At 38.3% G+C, this 19,748-nt stretch overlaps 1 protein-coding gene across 9 annotated transcripts in view; it reads right to left on the bottom strand.

Annotated features, from left to right (window-relative positions):
- BBX (BBX high mobility group box domain containing) overlaps positions 1-19,748 on the bottom strand; it is a 281,884-nt gene that overhangs the window by 218,183 nt on the left and 43,953 nt on the right. Inside the window, exon 1 of one of the 9 annotated variants that reach the window (XM_065913526.1) lies at positions 11,873-11,893. The exons of 7 other annotated variants lie outside the window; for them this stretch is intronic. The gene's annotated coding sequence lies outside the window, so the exon portion shown is untranslated. Of the gene's footprint in view, positions 1-8,940; positions 9,079-11,872; positions 11,894-19,748 lie in introns of those variants that run through there. One more of the 9 variants, XM_065913525.1, reaches the window with a different exon arrangement.

Here is a 19,748-nt window from a genome sequence, read left to right on the forward strand (position 1 = left end):
AGACAAGGCTTCTACTCTCAGAGGGAGAACAGGAGATAAACAAGTTAAAAAATGAAAAACTAATTTGTCAGTGATAATACATTATGAAAACAAGGCAATTTCTATACTATTTCTGCCTGGTTTTCTGCCAACTTGCTATAACATTGTGAGTTACTGAAGGAAGGGACTCCATCTTTCACCTAAAGCCTGGCATACAATAGGTACTTGAGTGATCAGTGACTCAACACGTGTGCAAATGAAGAGCATGGATGACTAGATGGAATGACAGATGAATGGACAGACAGCTGAACCAGCAACTGCCTCAAACTGGGACCAAGTTTTAATAGTCTTAGTCTCTAAGTTTTGCCTCCCCCAAGCAGACTGAGAGACAAGTCGGGAGTCTGCACATCTGTACCCGTCTGGCCTGCCCAGTAAGGTGAAAAGGAATCGAGACGGGGCAGGCTCCACCAGTGAAGGCATGATCCCCACTATTTCTATCCTCTTATCCAACGCCTGCTTCCCACAGTCATGCTCCCTCCTTGACGCAAGCAAGCAACGGTCCCCATGCAGGCTTCAATAAGTAACAGGAGATTAAAGATTGAAAAACTCCGTAACACAAGCTTAACCAATTCTTTAGGAATTGTGAAAATAGAAATTTCTAGCTTAGATTATCTAGAACTGCAAGAAGTTCCGTATCACTCTAACATGGGAATAAATTCTCAAAAGCTTACCAAAACTAAGTTCATTCCTCTTTAAAAAAAAAAAATACTTATTTATTTTGCTGCCCTGGCTCTTAATCGTGGCCCAAGAACTCTTCTTTTAGCTGTGGCATGCAAACTCTTCAGGTGTGGCATGTGGGATTTAATTTCCCAACATGGGAAATCAAGCCAAAGCCCCGTGCAGTGGGGCACAGAATTTTAGCACAGAAGTCCCTCATTTCTCTTTAAAAATGTTACATTTTCAAAATATTCTGAAGTGGTGGAATATATTTTTAAATTTAAGCAAGATAAAATGGCAAAGCCCTCAACAGTGTGGAATCGCTTGCTTATTACATCATTGGCCACAATAAGCACAGATCACAATCAAGGATACCGTTTCTCAAACTTACTTAGCCTTGACAAAAAATAAATAAATCTACCCCAACTCGTGGACCCCTGTTTAAGGAACATGGTCTTAATGGTTCAACATTCACTTTAGGTGAACGTTTTTGTCAAACACTGTGACTAAGGACAAAAACCTAACAGTAACACTCAGTTATAAATAAGTTATCTAATCAGGACACCCGAAATGTATTTCTTTTATTTCTTTCGTATTTATCAGCTAAATGAAACATTAAAAAAATTTTTTTCCCATTAAAAAACAGCTAACCGCTAAAGATATGAGACACACGAAGAGTTGACTCATTGGAAAAGACCCTGATGCTGGGAGGGATTGGGGGCAGGAGGAGAAGGGGACGACAGAGAATGAGATGGCTGGATGGCATCACCGACTCGATGGGCATGAGTTTGAGTAAACTCCGGGTTGGTGATGGACAGGGAGGCCTGGCGTGCTGCGGTTCATGGGGTCGCAAAGTCAGACACGACTGAGTGATTGAACTGAACTGAACTGAATGATATGTCCATTACTTGACTCAAGTTTAAGAAATCCAGATCTAAAAAAAACACAGGAGTATATCTTCAAAAATGAATTCACATTTATTTATGGTATGGGCATATATAAGAACAACAAACTGAATATTTTAATTGAAGTTCATTCCTGACTAATATTCAAACGCGCTGCTGCTGCTGCTAGGTCACTTCAGTCGCGTCCGACTCTCCGCGACCCCATAGACGGCAGCCCACCAGGCTCCCCCGTCCCTGGGATTCTCCAAGCAAGAACACTGGAGTGGGCAGTCATTTCCTTCTCCAATGCACGAAAGTGAAACGTGAAAGTAAAGTCGCTCAGTCGTGTCCAACTCTTAGCGACCCCATGGACCACAGCCCACCAGGCTCCTCCGTCCATGGGATTTTCCAGGCAAGAGCACTGGAGTGGGCTGCCATTGCCTTCTCCAATTCAAACGCTAGTTACTTTTAAAACATGAAAATTTTATACTTCTCTGCCCATCAGTCATAGTTCTCTGATGAACAAAGAGTTAATATACATAAATAAACTCTTTAAAACAGAAGTTTATTTATATTAGATATTTACGATAACCATGTGGATACGTTATCTTGGCCAAATAATTATCCTCTATTTACTTGATATTAACTTCTGATTTTGCATTGGGGTTTCTTAAAATGAGAACACTTTAAAGACCATCCAAAAATATATCTGAAAGTTGATTTTTATTGTTAATTAATAACAATGCCCAAAAATCATAAAGTGTAACCCTAACCAACAAGAGTTAACGCAGACTGAAATCTGAAGATTCTGGAACCTCTTAGTTTAGGGGTTACTGACCTCTTTAGTGAAATAAACATAATATAACCATAGATATCTTTTTTCTTGCATCTCCCTATTATGTTTTAGTAACAATTAAAATAAATCTACTTTTTAGTTATCCAGAGAGTCTTAAATATATAAAACACAATTTCCTATTCAGAAACTATTTCTCTTATTATTTCAAGTGCCTCATGCCAATTTAGCTTCACTAAAAATTATAAACCTCAATAAAATATTATCCAAAGACATTAAAGAACTATAAAAAAAATAAATAGGATTGTATTTTTGTGGTACTGAGTTAGCTGAAAGTCACCCAGTTGGGAAAGAAAGGCGTCTTATAAACATCGTAATTACAAAAGCTAAATAATATTTAAACTGTACTTGCTTTCAGATATATACTATCAGTCTTTCAAGAAGCTACTGTTTTCTACTTGGAAATAAGGTATCTCCTTTTAGCATAAAGAACCAATCATTTCCCAATTCCATCTCTAGGTATTGCTACTCTCTCTTTCTCCTTTCCAAGGAACACTTATCAAAACACTTGTCAACAGCAACTAGCAGCTTTTTCTCCCTTCCCACTTGCTTCTCAACCCACTGTTATATGGCTATCGCCCTCTCCAATTCTCAAAACTGACTCTCCTTAAGATCAGCAACAGCCTGAACCCGGTAAATGCAGGAGTGGCTTACTCCGCATCCTACTGTTCCTCTAACTGAGGTGGGGACCTGCCATTCTCCCGGCTTCCTCAGGCTCTATACTGCTTCATGACATCCATCTGCCCCTCTCAGGCCTTGTTCCTAAACCTTCCCCTGCATTTCTGTCTCCCAAAAGGCTGACAATTCTTAGGATTTCAACTGAAACGTCGCATCCTCAAAGCAGCCTGCTCTGCTTCTGTAGCTTTGGTCAGTTACCCAACTATAATTTTCTTACTAACCCATTCTTTTACTCTTAAACTTTTATGACTACTTGAATTAAAATCACTGTGTAAGTAATAATTTGGTGTTAGTCGCCCTCGCTGGAAGGTAAGGTAGGGGCTGTGATCCCTAGGGGCCAGCACCAGCCTTCTACACATGGACGTTTAAAGGAAGGAAGGGAGAAACGGACGGAAGAGATGAGCTTCACCAATAAAGTTGATAACTATTAATTTTGATTCTAAATGGTAAACAAACAACAAAAAAGCACTGTTTCAATAATTTGATAAAAAACAAACTAACTGGAAAATTAGTTGAAATTCAGACAAATAATATTAGAGATACCACGTATAATTTGAAGTACAATTTGTCCTGAAGATTAAAATGACTGGCAACAACTACCAACAACAATCCTATTTTTTTTTAAAAAGTTTCAGAAATCAAAACTAAACACTGTTTTGTAGAATCATTAATCCTCTCAGGCTCAGTAGAAACTCGGCTGTAATGAAGAAAATCATACTAGAATATAAACATACTGGAATAAATATTTCTTAAACCTGAATTAACATTTAAAAACTACTCTCAATCACTCAGTTTATTCTTAAAAAGATAAACTAAGTATTAATTACTACAAATATCTAGATCCTGTGCTGTTGATAAGGTGTAAATCATTCCTGTTCTGTTTCTTCATTCATAAAAAGCAGGTGAATAGCTGATCTACAAGTTCCTTTCCAACCCTTCAAAAAGTTGAGAGTCACCCCAAGAAAGCTAACACAGCAACACCACGGTTAATCTGAAAGTCTGCTTCAGAGTCTCTTTTAACTATTCAAAATACCAAAGATTAAAAGTCTTAAAAAAAACAATCAAAACCCCTCTGAATAGCAAGATTTGTTTTTATTATTACCCAACAAGTTACATGCATTTAAGGCAGGCCTTCACAACACCTTGATTTTTATTTTGATCACTGTTGCAATATGCTTCATTATCTACCAGCAAACCATATAACAATGATACTAACAGACTTGAGAAGAGTCAGAAAGGGAATGAGATAAGAAAAATGGTACAGAAAAAAATGGTACAAAAAAAATAAAGCACAGATTATTCTCTACAGATCAGCAATGTACATACATACAGTGCTTTTAGTGAAGCAAAGAGCGGAATACACCTTCATTAACTTATAGAATGGTCATTTCAAATATTTCAAATCCTAAAAGCTGATGCTGTGAAAGTGCTGCATTCATGCCAGATATGCCAGCAAATCTGGAAAACTCAGCAGTGGCCACAGGACTGGAAAAGGTCAGTTTTCATTCCAGTTCCAAAGAAAAGCAATACCAAAGAATGCTCAAACTACCGCACATTTGCACTCATCTCACGTGCTAGCAAATTAATGCTTAAGATTCTCCAAGTCAGGTTTCAACAGTACATGAACCATGAACTTCCAGATGTTCAAGTTGGATTTAGGAAAGGCAGAGGAACCAGATATCAAATTGCCAACATACGTTGGATCATCAAAGAGAAAGACAGTTCCAGAGAAACAACTACTTCTGCTTTATTTACTACACCAAAGCTTTTGACTGTGTGGATCACAACAAACTGTGGAAAATTCTTCAAGAAATGAGAATACCAGACCATCTGACCTGCCTTCTGAGAAATCTGTATGCAGGTCAAGAAGCCACAGTTAGAACTGGACATGGAACAACAGGTTGGTTCCAAATAGGAAAAGGAGCACGTCAAGGCTGTATATTGTCACCCTGCCTATTTAACTTATATGCAGAGTACATCATGAGAAACGCTGGGCTGATTGAAGCACAAGCTGGAATCAAGATTGCCAGGAGAAATATTGATAACCTCAGATATACAGATGATACTACCCTTATGGCAGAAAGTGAAGAACTAAAGAGCCTCTTGATGAAAGTGAAAGAGGAGAGTGAAAAAGTTGGCTTAAGGCTCAACATTCAGGAAACTAAGATCATGGCATCCCATCCCATCACTTTGTCCCATCACTTCATGGCAAATAGATAGGGAAACAACGGAAACAGTGAGAGACTTTATTTTGGGAGGCTCCAAAATCACTATATATGATACTGCAGCCATGAACTTAAAAGACGCTTGCTCCTTGGAAGAAAAGTTATGACCAACCTAGACAGCATATTAAAAAGCAGAGACACTACTTTGTCAGCAAAGGTCTGTCTAGTCAAAGCTATGGTTTTTCCAGTAGTCATGTATGGATGTGAGAGTTGGACCATAAAGCAAGCTGAGTGCCGAAGAACTGATGTTTTTGAATTGTGGTGTTAGAGAAGACTCTTGAGAGTCCAGTGGACTGCAAGGAGATCTAACTAGTCCATCCTAAAGGAAATCAGTTCTGAATATCATTGGAATGACTGATGCTGAAGATGAAACTTCAATACTTTGGTCACCTGATGTGAAGAACTGACTCATTTGGAAAGACCCTGATGCTAGAAATGATTGAAGGCAGGAGGAGAAGGGGATGACAGAGGATGAGATGGTTGGATGGCATCACTGACTGGATGGACATGAGTTTGAGTAAGCTTCAGGAATTGGTAATAGATAGGGAAGCCTAGCGTGCTGAAGTCCATGAGGTCACAAAAAAGTCAGAAACGACTGAGCAACTGAACTGAACTGAGAGAATGCTCATATATATCCATATCTTATACTAAAATGAACATTATAAAATAAATGTTTTGTAAATGTGACTATACATGTGGTAACACTGTATACAAATTATAAGAAACTAAATTCTGTTTAAAATTATTTTAATGATAGTAATGATAATTATAAACTATCATTCTTTCCTAAAAATATCAGACTACTAGCTAAGAGGGCATAGTACAGGAATCATCGTATGAGACATCAGGGAAGCCCCAATTGAGAACTAGAATTCATAAATTCTGTAACTTCAGCTCTGTGGCTGACCCATTGTATTCTTTATGTAAAACTCAAATTCAAGTTTTCTTATCTTAAATCCCTGTTTGCAAAGTAAAAGAAACAGCCAAATCAAGGATATTAATCACCAAGGAAGCATGCAATGTATAAAAACTAAACAACATCAGCCCATGACCACAGCAGAGAAGACTAATTCGCAAACCACTAATTACAATTTGGCCTATCATTTCATCCTCAACTCTACTTTTTAAAAATCTCTGCTTAATTCCACAATTACTACCTGTCTAGTATGTACAAAGAACTATTAGGCCATACAAGACAGAAGAATGAAAAAAATATGGTCCCTTTACACTTGGTAGGAGCAGGACACAATTATAAGATCACAGAAGGGGAATTCCCAAATTTAGGTGTCCGGAGACTGGTCTATACCCTCAAAAAAGATTCAGCATAAATGGTGAAACAACTATTCCTTTCCAAAATGTGGGGGAAAGGTCTAAGTTTCTCTTTTATCCATCCAACACTTCAGAACATAAGTGTGATCACTCTCTAAATGTTCAATAAGTGAAAATATGATTAAAGGTATTTTAAGGCAAAACTAGCAGCTTCTATAAAAAATTAGCTTCGTTTAAATTTGCTCCTTGTTAAATATAGATTGTTCTTTAAGCAAAATTCATTCAAGAATTCATGAATAACAATTTAAAAGGTTAGGAACAGAGGAGGTATCAGGTAGACTTGAGGTCTTCCATATTCAAACATTTATTTGCGTAATTACAGAAGAGTAAAATCATGAAATTAAGCATCTCTTATTAAAAATACTGACTGTTTGGTATTTTGCTGTTGTTCTTGTTGTTTAGTTACTAAGTCCTGTTCGAGTCTTTTTCGACCCCATGGGCTGTGGCCAGCCAAAGCCCTCTGTCCATGCCAGGCAAGAATACTGGAGTGGGTTGCCATTTCTTTCTCCATTTTAATATTTTGAGACCATAGAATATTTTTTTTTCCTGATAGCGTATCTATATATCAGTCATATTCTTGGTAAATGCTTAACTATTCAATTAACATTTAGAGAGACTGATGTCAAAAGATAATGTTCCTTTATTAATTGAATCCCACATGGAAATCTTACTTTTGACTCTTCAGTAAAATAAAAGAGATTGTTAATACACATTACCCTATGAACATGATGATATAAGATAACAATACTGAACACTCAAAGAAATAGTAAGGATGACAATGTTGGAGGAAACAGAATAATAAGGAAAAAATTAACAGGAAAAAACTTGAATTTAAGACTTATCTTCTGTCTAAAATGCTAGCACAACAGAAGCTATGTCTTTAAAAATCAGATAAACAGCTAACATAAATGCCTGGTAAGCCAAACTATCTTTTCATTTTTAAAAATGTATGATGTGCAGCATCTATTTTTATTACATTAATCTTTCATAATTTCCTCTATCTGAAATTAAACTCTTTAATATCAAGTGATTAAAATGAAGTAGACCTAATTAAATACCTATATAATGCCATAAGTAACTCAAATTTTACATAAAAGATTATTGGCTTTTTACAATCTCCAGCATTGATTTACAATGAGCTTCTCCCATACAATCCAATTGGGGTTAAGAAAAATCCACTGTTATAAATATATAATTATATTACATAATTAACAGAAATACCCCCAGAACATGCCAAATCATATTCTTAAAACAAGACTTAAAAAAAAAAAAATTGTATAGAAGATGATAGTAAAACGATCATTTACTATAAGCCCTTTCTGAATGTCCCCACAGGATACTGAGAAGTACAGAAAAGAGGGATACAGCTTGACTTCCGACTAAAAGTCGCTGCGCAAGCCGGGCAGGAACAAACTATAAACCATGAGGACTAAACTCCTTTAATTTCTTCTCTCTGGTCATAAAAGAGGCACCCTCAACATAGGTTAAGTGTCTATGTAAAAAGAAGCGTAAAGAAATCTGTTGGGGTGGGAGGGGCTGCAAGGCATCCATCAACATTTGTTTGAAAAGACCTGCCAGGCTCTCAGGAGTTACACTTAAATAATGTGACCCTTCTAGACAGGACAATACGGAGACAGATTAGCCCCTTCAAGGGGTGATTCATCCTCGGACACATGGTGAGAGCGGAGCCAACATAAAGCCTGGATCCTGCACGCTTGCGTACGCGTCTGGGCAGCTCTGTCTGCGGCCCCGAAACCAGACTAGGGGTAACACGGCACCTAAGAGTCCCCGGAGGTGCCCGGGGAGACTCGGACCGCGCTGCGGGGTAAGACGGAGGGCTCTGCCAGGCCGACCCGCGACCGCGCGCGCCTTCTCTCTTCCTCCTGCCGGGCGGAGGGCAGTGGCCAGCGCAAGGTCTGCAGGGCGCTTGCCCCCATCACACCCGTCGTCTGCCTGGGAGTTCTGACTGTAGCTCTTAGACATTAAGTAGTCTCATGGAACAACGACAAGCAGATTTTAACAGGAAAGTGGCCCGCCTCGGAGCTCCAGGGGGAACCCGATGTGAAAGCGGGAAAGAACGCCTTCCGCACAGGCAACTCTCTCCGCGCGTGTGAGCCTCCCCGGCTCTCTCGCGGGCTCCTGCACCGACGCGCCCCCGCACACTCGGGAAGGCGGTCCTGCAGGGCCCGGAGGCACCGCCTCGGACGGGAGAGCTCTGGGTGGGGGCAGCGCTTAAACCCCTCCTTTAGGATCTCAGGAGCCTAGATTAACCCACCCCGTCAGGCAGCCTCCTCCTGCGGGCGCGTCTTCCACTCGCGCAGAGCCACTCCCCTCTCGGGCGCCGCAGGGCCGGGACGACGCCGGCGGCCGCGGGCGGCCCGCTCGCCCCGAGGCCCGAGGCGCAGGAGGGGCTCCTGCCCTCCGCTCCGGAGGAGCCCCCGCCGGCCTCCCCGCGGAGGAAGCGCCTCCCCGCGGGCGCGGCGGCTGCGCTTCTGCCTCCTTCCTGCAGATGGAGGCAGGCGGGGCGCGCGCCGCCCTGAGGCCGAGAGCCTCTCTGCTCTCAGCACCCCGCGGCCGGGGCGGCGAAGCCGCCGAGCCCCGGTGCTGCGGGCGGAGGAGGAGGGCGGCGAACGCGCAGGGGCCGGCCGCTGTCTGCGCAACACACTCTCAAATTCTAGCCAGTACGTGATATTTCGGGTACACACAGAACCTGCCGGGAAATCGGTTTCCAGTAAGTTTGCCCGTGGACAAACGAAGTTTAAACCCCACCCTCTCTTCCAGAATCAAGGCTGCGTCCCCACCGGCTGGAAGGCAGGGTGGTAAAATGTCCTCTCCCGAATGCATTTATATTCAAGCTGCTTTCCCTCCGGAGCGCCTCGCGGTTGCCTGGAAACAGGAAACCTTCCCACCTACAAGCTTCCTGATTCCTCTCCCCCTTCTCCCACAGTGAATGTACCTGGCCATGCTTCTAGATACTGTTTATCTTAAAGAAGAGCCCAGTCTTTCAAATAGAGGCAGTGACAGATATTTTGCCATTCACTAGCCAAACAAACAAGTACTGAACACTTGAATTACTCAGACAGGAAAAGAACAAAAGGCATTTACTTCATTTAGTAGCATTTAACAATGGTGCATGTTAAATACAGATTTATTTAAAAGTCTTGTCCAATAAAAACAACAGTTACCCTGAGCTTTTCTTTTTTTTTTTAACCTACCACTTTGTCTTAATGATGTTTCTTTGAAATCCTATGTTCCTGGGGTAAGGGGCAACACCATCCCTTTTAACAGCCCCCATGCTTGACCGATCAGTCACCCTGGCACTTCAACACCCACATCATACCAGCGGCTAAGCCCTCAGGCAGTTTCCTTATCTATTCTTCATTCATTTGATCTTTCCACTCCTTTTGCTACCACTGAACTTTCACCATGAATTGATTTTCACTGAAGATTATTATTGCAGCAATAAGTGCTACTGCTATTACTATCAATTACTTAAGAATACCATATGCCAAGAAAGCGTTTATGTTTTACCTATTTCTCTCAAAAGTCAGTGAAACATGTACTATTATTATCCCACTTTAAAGATGAGGAAACTGAGATTTAGAGTTTAAGTAACTTGTCTAGTCATACACCCTTAAAGTAAGCCTCAAATTTCTCTCCCAGGAAGACAGAAGAAGGACGTCTTTATCTACCAATCCTTCCTCTGTTCCTACTAGTTTTTGTTGGAAAATATCATTTTGATAAATTGTAAAAAATTTAAAATGTTCATTTACTTTTTTGCTAGGTGAAATCACGTTGTGCTTCACACACACCAACAGTACCACACAATGCTTTACTTCCTCCCTACAGGTGTGGGAGACATCCTTTTTAGTATTTTAATTAATGGGATTTATGTCAACAAATTTTACATGCCTTTCAGAGCTGAAGTAAAATAATCAGTATCTTATGATTTAGTGTTCATAATGAGCTTTGAAAAGTGAAAGTGAAAGTCCCTCAGTCCTGTCCAACTCTTTGCAATCCCATGGAATATACAGTCCATGGAATTTTCCAGGCCAGAATACTGGAGTGGGTAGCCTTCCCCTTCTCCAGGGGATCTTCCTGACCCAGGGATCAAACCCAGGTCTCCCACATTGTGGGCAAATTCTTTACCAGCCGATCCACAAGGGAAGCACATAAAGGCCTTTAAGAGAATAAACAAGTCATAAGATAAAGTTTTCGTCGGTCCCTTGAAACAAACACACAAGACCCTAATAATAAAACAAAACTCAGAGGGTAAAAAGAACTAGATGCATAGATAGGTAAGTAGGTACATCAAACCTCAGAATGTTGACCTGTAACTAAAGCAAAACCAAAAACTAGAAACTGCCTCTTAAGTTAGTGAATTAATGAGGCCAATAAAGTTGAAATTATAAACTGCTATTGAGAATTTCCAGATAACATACCCTTAGGTTTTTTTTAAAAAGTCAGTTGTTTATTCAACAAAATATGGATAGTATTTGATTCATAACTTTGGGGCTTCCCTGAAACTCAGAAGGTAAAGAATCTGCCAGCACTGCAGGAGACCTGGGTTCGATCCCTGGGTCAGGAAGATCCCCTGGAGGAGGAAATGGCAACCCACTCCAGTATTCTTACCTGGAGAATCCCACGGACAGAGGAGCCTGGCAAGCTCCAGTTCATGGGGTCACAAAGAGTCGGACACGGCTGGGTGACTACGAAATTAACACTACTTAAAAGTATGGAAGAAATCACTTAAGTATAAGCCAACAAAACCATAAAAGAGCCGTTTAATTCTAAGCAAACACCGTAGGCAGGACTGAATTCCAGCTGAAGCATTACGACTTGCCAGCTACCTCAACTTCAGCACACCCCCTCAAATTGCCTAAGCCTCAGTTTCCCCATATCTACAAAGATAACAATGGCAACCCTGAGTCTACTATAGGCTGTTCTGAAAATCAAATGAAAATATGAATGAGATCTAAAAATATAGTTAGTTTTTCTGAACTATACATCTATTAGCTTTCATCACATTTTAAATGCTCAAACATCCAATAGAAAGATTTGAAGTCAGCACTTCTCTCATTTCTGGCGTACAAGCTTCATTATTCTACATTTAGAAAACTTGCTTTTTCATTTATATCAACTTTGCAGATACTATGTTACTCAAGGACTACATGCCTATTAAAATTATTTAAATTAGACAGAATTACCCGATGAGATCAGTACAATGACCAAGTTCCGTGTCCGCAGTATTAAAGATATGATAGTTACTCATGAAATTTTCAGCCATGGAAATTGTATTTACCTAAAGACAAAACCAGAAAGTTAAGAGAAATGGGCAAATGATACAGTATTTCTATAAAAATGAGCATTATAACTAACATAAACCAGCATGGTGTTTGTTCAGAATACAGACATCTACATCCATCAGATGGTCAGTGTAGGCAACACTGGCGGCAACTTTGCCAAAAACTGAAATATTTGTGAGTCAACAGGTTTGGGGTGTTTCTTTTCCTAAATGAAACCCTATGTCACTCCTTGCAAAATATAATCCCAAACATCTTACTCACCAGGAGAGGGATAAAATCAAGGAAACCTTGGGAAACCAAACTGTTCAGGAATACTGGAAACAGAATGAGAGAACAGGATGCCAAATAAATCCAAATTTATATTAAATATTTTTAAAATTTAGTACAGTGCATAATTTGGTACCCAACTAAATAGTCTGTGTCTTAATAAAGTGGTGGGGGGAGGAAGAGGAAGGGCAACCGAGGGTATTACTATTTTTTATTCAAGTTGTTTATTTAGACAACTAAAGAGGGGAGAAAATTCTTTACAAGAAACTTTATCAAGTTCACTGAGACAAAAATGTTTTCAGGCCTAGATTATACAGCTAACGGTCCTGGTTTTCCCACTAGAGTTTACAAGGACAGAAACTGTATGTCTAACTGCCAGCACCTCTGCGGATTTATGTAATTCTTTGGTTATGATGCACTTTTCATTTATCCTTCTCTATTTTTAAGTCTGAGACCATTCTAACAGTGGTCAGAGACTTGGGATGTTAAAACCTATTTGGATATATGGACCACAGCAACTGTTACAGCACCTCTCCAACCAGAAGTCCACTTGAGTTGGTTTACACTGCCCTCTACAGCCTTGACTCATTCTTCTGAAAAATAAATCTGTATTTTTGAGATACGGAAAGGACAGTAGAACAAGGGGCCAAGAGATATTCTCTTTAATTAATTTTTTATTAGGGTATAGTTGCTTTACAATGTTGTGAAGAGATATTCTTAAGCACTCAGTTTTCATCTCTGAATCACACTAATAATGTTGACTTGAGAACTGAACTTTTAAATACTGTCACACATCTTTTTATCCATTTTTATTCATTAAGCTCCCAATGAGGAATTTTCTTTATTTCAACAAATAATTTCTGTGGGCTTATTATTATGTATGATATTGTGCTGAGTGTTAGAATAACCAAAATATATATGGTGCGATCCTTTATTCTTCATAATTTCCAAACAGCAGCCTAAGTTTTAACAAATGATTATTAAAGATACATATGTATTTGAAATGACATTTCTTGAAAGATCAATCTAAAGATGCTGTATTACAAAGAAGAGTGAAATAACCTACACTCAATTACAACTTAATATAATGTTATCTTGGGAGTAAAAGAATGCTGGGTTTGAATCTGGAGTCCTCTATTAGGACTATGTGATCATGGATAAGTTACTTAACTCTCTAGATCTCAATTCTCTCATCTATAAAACAGGGATGTTTGTAATTCCTACCACCAGGTTTTGGCAAGAATAAGTGATATATCCTTGAAACCATACTGCCTTATCATAATGAGTGTTCAATCAATGATAGCTATTAAGTTACTTTTATTACCCACATGTATTTTTCCAAACCAAAAGTGGGGACAGATAAGCTGAAAAAATGTTAGTGTATTTATGAAGAAAATGAGAGAGATTTCAAATTAGGACTGTCCCAGAAAACCAAAACTGTGTTTCCTCTTTAATCTACTGAAAAGTTAATAAAACTGTAGCTATGTTAAATCTATAGCTTCATTTTTAAAGCCTATATAATATTTTCACAAATATATTTATTATTTGTAGCTCAAGAAATTTTGAGTTTATACAAAGACATCACATGATCTAATAAATCTTCAAGAAGAATGCTTCTTAATCTCCATAAGAAATAACACATTTGAGTCTTTTTTTTGTTGTTTAGATTTGATCTATGCACACTATTAAAGAAACAAAATCGTCAAACACTGAAAACAGCTGCAAATGTAGGCTAGTTATTGTGAAGATGACCTCATTCCTCTAATAAGGGTGTAAGATTGAATAGAATCTTTTAATTGTTTTTATTTGGCCAATCTTTCAATAACAAAATTGGGATAATATTAAAAATTAGAATAGGAGTTGCATGGGCTTTCCCAGTGGCTCAGCGGTAAAGAATCTGCCTACAAAGCAGGAGATCCCTGGGTTGGAAAGATTCAATCCCTGGGTTGGAAAGATTCCCTGGAAGAGGAAATGGCGATCCACTCAAGCACTCTTCCCTAGGAAGTCCCGTGGATAGAACTTGGAGGGCTACAATCCGTCCACAGGGTTACAAAGAGTCAAACACTACAGAGCGATGGAGCACACATATGAGTTGCGTGTTTACTCAAAATTTTAAAATAAACCAAAAAGAATATGAACTGGTATGCTGTGGGAAAATTAAAGGCACTGACTTCTTTCGAATTCAGAATTAACAGTGTGATTCATTTAATAACATCGCTTCAGGAATTTTTGTTGTTTTATATTCTATACAATGGTCCTCAATATAAATCATTATATTTCCCCCAAAATTTAGCTCTCCTAGTCATACTTCAGTAAATATAATTGTTTATCTCAATGGATGATCATTTAAATGTTACTTTGAAAAATCGCTCTGTTCACACATTTGTTCATTTATTCATTCAGAGTTCAGTCATTAAAACACTCATATGGTTATACATATTGATGGCAGTTTTAACTTTTTTTAAAAAAAGAATTTGTAAACATTATTAATGATCAGAAGATTACAAAGAAAGGGCGTTAAGACATCAAGAGTTTACTTGTCAACATATGAAAATCTCCAATCCATTTCAGGCACGCTTGGCTTTTCTGAAGAGTAACAATCTCAGTAAACTAGCCCATTGATGGGCACCAATTGTCTCAAGACAATGTATTAAGTGAGTTTTAATTTATTTGCTCTCATTTTAAAAAAATGAACAATTGTCACAAATCCTTTCAGCAGGAATGGTTGAGAAGAAAGGACCAGCTGAATATTGAAATTTCATAAAGTTCGGGCAACTGAGTTTCAGAAGTCATCACCAGCACACACTGGTCCTGCTTCAGCAGTAACTGTACCATCCTAAGTACCAGTGTACTTTCTGGGTAATATTTTCAGTCTCTTAGTCTAGCATGATATAATTTCCCGTAACCTTTATTTACCCTTTCATATTATGTTGCTAAATGATTTCTTCACAAAATAAATACCTTATCCGTTCAGAAAGATCAAGGGCCCTGCACAGTCCATGGCAAACAGGAAAGAAACTGCACCAGTGGTCGGCAGCTCAACTAACACACCCTAGCAACTGGATTAAATGATGCACGCGCACGCACACACACAGGGACGAAACACTGAATGGGGTAGGATGAAACACTGAATGGGGGATGAAAAAGAAACTACTCTGAACAAAAAACACAATCAAAGGTGGGCCAAACATTCCCCTCTTAAAAACACTGTTTACTTGGTTAAGTTTGAGAAGCTAGCAGAACCAGACATCAAAGATTTGCTTAGGGCAATGAATTCCAACAAGTAGAACAACATGATCAGCTGCTTTCAGGGGAATAAGATATATGAAACTATCATATTTAGGATATTTTCTTAGGTTTGTTGAAAAGGAATTGCTAACTTAAGTGATACAACAGTTGGGAGAAAAATAACCTAGTACAGTTCCTGGCATGTAGTGTCTATACAAGTTGGGCAATATTATTATAATCATAAGTTTCATCTGCACATCAAGATAACAAGTGATACTTTAACCACAATTGTGCCAGAAAATCGAAGCTTAAATAGAGGCATCAAGTAACCAGCCATAACATAGTCAACTGGTAGGAAAACAAGATCTGAAAACAGGCCTGTGTGTTTGCTGGAAGCCATATGCTGGTATCAGACATATACTTTACTGGAGTTTCAAAATCATCTGGATGTATACAAAAAGAACTCTGAATCCTGGAAATGAAACTCTGGACAACTTGGAAATGAAAAATGTATTTAGTGAAATAGAAGGCTGAATACGAAAAGCAGGACATCACTAAAAGAATACCACTGAAGAATGAGCTAGTGAGCTCAAACCTGGGCCAAAGATTTCTTCAGATGCAAAAGGATAAAGAAATAAAAGGTTAAAAAAAGAAGAAGTTTTCAGAAACAGAGGACAGACCTGATTTTCACTATCTATTAGCAATTCCAAGAGGGGAGACTAGAGAGTGAAAGAGAGGCAATATCTGAAAACAGAGTATGAGTGAATTTTACATAATTGAAGATTATGAACACTGATTCCAAACGCATAGTTTCACATTGAATGTAGTGCCAATTTGGATAAATTAAAACCAAAAACTTACACAATGAAAGAGAAGTTCTTAGTAACAAGGATAAAGCAGAAATCTCTAAAATTGACAGAAAAAAGAGAAAAGACTTATCCACAAAAGCACCAACCTTCCACTTTTAATAATAATTTAGGAGGACACTTGTCTTTATCAACCTAAAAGGCTGAAAACAGAGAATTGGGGGGAAATAAGAGCAAGCTTAAATTCTTCTTTTGTTCAGAGAAAAAGTATTAAATAGATACCTTTAACTCCAGACACTCTAAGAAAAGCACACTTAAATACATGTGTTAAAAAATTTACTGTGAAAGCAGGGGAACTGAATGAAGAGAATCAAAAGATACAGACTTCCAGTTATATAAGTACCGGGGATATAATGTACAGCGTGATGTCTAGTTAACACTGCTATATGGTATATTTGAAAGATGCTAAGAGGGCAAATCCTAAAGTTCTCATCGCAAGTAAATAAGTTTTTTTTTTCCCTTTGGGCAAGGGGAGGGGTGACGTGGGGGGAATCTACATGAGATGACTGGTATGCGGTGAACTAAACTTACAGGAAGTGTGAGTATAAGAACCCACCTGCCAAGGCAGGTATACAAAAGAGACGCGGGTTCGATCCCTGGGTCGGAAAGATGCCCTCGAGAAGGAAACAGCAACCCACTCTAGTATTCTTGCCTGGGAAATCCCATGGACAGAGGATCCTGGCAGGCTACAGTCCACGGGGCCACAAAGAGTTGGACACGACTGAAGTGACTTAGCATGCAAACTTACTGTAGTGAACATTTCACAGTACATATAAATCAAATCATTAATGCTGTACACCTCAAACTTACACAGAGCTACATACCAGATTTATATAAATAAAACTTAAAGGAAATAAACAGAAGTGATCACAAAGTAGGAAAGAAATGTGTGCTATTCAAACCAGCAGAGCAAATAAAGAATAAAACAAATGTGATCATTCCAATGAGTCTGTAAAACAGAAACAAAGAGAGGGTAATATAAAGAAACTACCAGTTACAAGTTACAGTAAAAATAAATACACCATCAGAGATATGCTCAGACTAAATTAAAAAATAAAAATCTATGTACACATCCATAACAGATACACCTAAGACAAAATGACACATGAAGTGTCAAAAGTCAGGGATGTGAAACTATATAGCAGGCAAATAGAAAGAGAAAGTACATATAGAAACAATGACGCTAGACAAAAAAAGAATTAAAGAAAAATCATTAAAAGGAAAAAAGAAAATATCTACTTTGCTAAGAAAGAATAACCTTCCAAGAGAATAATTCACTGGTTCTTATACATTTAACAACATAGTGTTTGAAATACAAAAAGAAAAAAATTTTGAATAGCAGAAATCAGCAAATCACAATCACACTGAGAGTCTTTAAAATACTTCTCAGAAAATAACAGATAACGTAAAAGAAAAATAAATAATGCTATAAAGGATAGGAACGATATATTCAAATTAACCTAACATATAGTATTAACTTAAACAGGTATTTTATAGGTAATACTCTGGACTCCACACAAAAATAAATCACATTCTTTTTGAAGATGTGAAATATTCAGAGAGTGATCATGTAGTGGACATCAAAAGGTAAATTAACAATTCTTAAACAGTGTTATCCTGCCACATTCACTAACCTAAATACAGTTAAGATGTGAAATCAGTCAATCAATAAAATAAATAGATAAATCAGGAGTTTGAGATTAACATATATACACTACTATATATAAAATAAACAAGGACCTACTCTATAGCACAGGTAACTAGACTCGGTATCTTGTAATAATCTATAATGGAAAAGAATATAAAAAAGAGTATTTGTGTGTGTATAATTGAATCACTTTGTTATACACCTGAAACTAATACATTGTAAATTAACTACAGTTAAATTTTAAGAAGGTTAAAAAAAGAATATGCAGAAAAAGAAATTGGTAATAAAATGACAGCCAAAAAAATTTAATCAGGATTTTAAACTCTGTTTCTAAAAGTAGTGTATTAGTTAAACAGCAAATCAAAATGCAATTTTTTATAGTTCAAATGGACAATGACCACGCTATGTAAGAGAACCTGTGAGATGCCATCAAAATAGTAATCACTGAAAACAGTGCAACAAACAACATTTTACAGAACCATTAAACCTGAAAATAAATGAATTACTTCAAAACAAGTGCCAGAAAACAGAACAAAAAAATTTAATTTGAACAAAAGCTAATAAACACATGAAAAACTAGAGACAGAAAAAATTAAACATTATAAGCAAATAGCAAAAAATTTTATATGAAGAAAACCTTAAAGTCCATATGATGTCCATATGATGGCTTTATAACAAAATATAAATTATCAAAACTTACCAAAGAACAAGCAGAAAAACCAACAACATAGTAATCAAAGTAAAAAAATTAAAGCATCTGGCTAAAGGTCTGCATCCTCAAGAAAGGCACTAGCCTGAGGTAGTTTTATAGGAGCTGAGGCTCACTTAACCTCATTCAAGAACCAGGTAAGAATAGCAAAGGAAAGAAAAATTAGTCTTCCATCACACTTCAAAGTACATGTAAAATTCTTCAGTAAAATTTAAAAATAGAATAAAGCAGGGCATGAAAAGAATAACATCAAATAGAGGTTAGCCCAGAAAAGTAAAGATGATTGCCATCAGAAAATATATTAATGCAATTCACTACATTAAGAGAGTAAAAGAAGAAAATGAGATGAGCAGATCAACAAGTTACTTTACCACACACTCATGATATAATTTCTCAGTAGAAGAGAAGCCAGCAGAATCAGAGACCGAAGAAGAAGGACACAGAAAATAGTATTCATAATAGTTAAATATCAGATGCATTAGAATATGTAAATATATATCAAAAAAGGATGCACGGGGACTTTCCTGGAGGTCCAGTGGCTAAGACGCCAAGCTCTCCATGCAAGAGGCCCAGTTCAATCCCAGGTCAGGAAGCTAGATCCCACATGCAGCAAGTGAAGACCGGGCACAGCCAAGTAATAAATAAATATTTTTTTAAAAAAAGGATGTACACTATCACCATGTATAGTCAGCATGATCAGAGGTACCAGCCAACGCATTAACCAAAAGCAGAAACAAAGAAAGAAAAATGGGCGAAGAAAACAATGGACAAAGTGACACAGCTGTCATTCATTAGACTATCCAGGAGAATAAATGGACAAACTAAGTGTGTGTGTGTGTGTGTGTGTGTGTGTGTGTGTGTTGGGGGGGCGGGGCCGGGTGTGTGTGTGTGTGTGTGTCGGGGGGGCGGGGCCGGGTGTGTGTGTGTGTGTGTTGGGGGGGCGAGGCCGGGTGTGTGTGTGTGTGTCGGGGGGGCGGGGCCGGGTGTGTGTGTGTGTGTGTGTGTCGGGGGGGCGGGGCCGGGTGTGTGTGTGTGTGTGTGTGTGTGTGTGTGTGTGTG

The sequence above is a fragment of the Muntiacus reevesi genome, chromosome 21 (assembly GCF_963930625.1).
Source record: "Muntiacus reevesi chromosome 21, mMunRee1.1, whole genome shotgun sequence".
NCBI lineage: Eukaryota > Metazoa > Chordata > Mammalia > Artiodactyla > Cervidae > Muntiacus > Muntiacus reevesi.